Raw genomic sequence first — 1,632 nt, forward strand, 5'->3', positions numbered from 1 at the left:
TGTTTGATGGATGCTAGGGCTAGCAAATGGACCCCATTTGCTATAAAACTTAACATGATCACATAACAGGTAAAAATAGGCTTGGACATGGAATTTGGGATTTGGTGGAGAAAGTTTGCAATGTAGACTTGAAAATCCCATGAAACGGGCATAAATGGTTTTCTGCATATAAAACCATGCAAATCAATTCCCACAAATCCACAACTTGGTTTGGTGGCATTATTTGAGCATTGGAGCATGCCCAAAAAGTTTGGGATGAATTGGAGAAACTTTAAAATGTAAAGTTTCCCAAAGTTAGGAATCAATAGAGAAGGTCTTGAGGGGTTTGGGACAAGTCCATATATTCTCCTTGATGCACCACTTGGTGTGGATGCATTATTGGAGTATCAGAACATGTCCACCAAATTTGAGAACAATTGGAGACACTTGGCACTGTAGAGTTACTCAAATTTGGATCTGGACAAATATGGTTTTGGAATATTCAACTGAACCAAATCAATTTGGATTGAGATGAAACTTGGCAAGATCATCACATATATCATGTGTGACAATCTAGAATTTTACTGGAATTTATTGAGAATATTTCCTAGAGAAATATCCCAAAAGCTTGAAATAGGCAGGAAGGATTTTGAAGGGTTCTACCTAATATTTTGAACATGACCATGTGCTGAAACTCTTATATATGGAATATATATGTCCAGTGAGTTTCCCTAAAAAATTTCAAATATTTTGAACGCAATAAAACTAACTTTCCTTCATAAGGGACTAGTTCTGGCCTCATAGAAAGGCATTTAAATAAAATATTAAAATAACTTTTAAAATAATAATCTTGTGGTTTTGGGAAGTGTATTTGATAATGGGATTTAAAAATATGTTTGGTGCAAAGAAACTTCCCTAATTTGAGGATTTTTAGTACAAATCCCAACTAAGGGGTTTTTGAAAGCTTAACTTAAATAAAAGCTTTTTGGTCAAAATAGTATTTGGTAAAACTAGTTTCTGGTCCTATACACATGGCATGATCATTTGGCAAAGGTTTGGGTCAAGGGGGTGAGGCTGGAGAGTAGCAGGAACATTGTGATTCAAACACAGTCATACAAGCAAGCAAGCCAACAAACAACAATCACATCAAGCGTCACAAGGACGCATACTTTTTTAATTGGTCCTAATTTTTGTGATAAGTTAGTTAAGTCAGGAGAGTCAAAACACAGGGTGTGACACTGCCCATCTACGACACCCTGACGACCAACATGCGGCCTGCCCAGGTGGCGCACGAGGACATAGCCACCATGGAGGGCGAGGAGCATGCGGGGCAGGAGAAACACGTTCAGGACCTCCTCGTCGCTGCCAACGAGCAACAAGGTCGCCTCGACCCGGACTACGCCTTCTCCGAATCCCCTCGTTTCGATTACGAGGATCCACACGCACCCAGCGGCCGCCAGCCAGCCCAACACTATTCCTCCCCCCCGCGGCTCCGGTCGGAAGACCGGTGGGAGCCGCGGCACGCGATATCTTTGCCTAAATGAGCAACCAGCAGTCTCTAGCCGGCTCCGCGAACCGGTCGAGGGAGCCGACCGACCGGCTCGCGTCCCTACTCCTCCCCCGCGGTAGGAGCGGGCACGCTCGCAAGCGCGT

Source organism: Hordeum vulgare, chromosome 3H (genome assembly GCF_904849725.1).
Source record: "Hordeum vulgare subsp. vulgare chromosome 3H, MorexV3_pseudomolecules_assembly, whole genome shotgun sequence".
NCBI lineage: Eukaryota > Viridiplantae > Streptophyta > Magnoliopsida > Poales > Poaceae > Hordeum > Hordeum vulgare.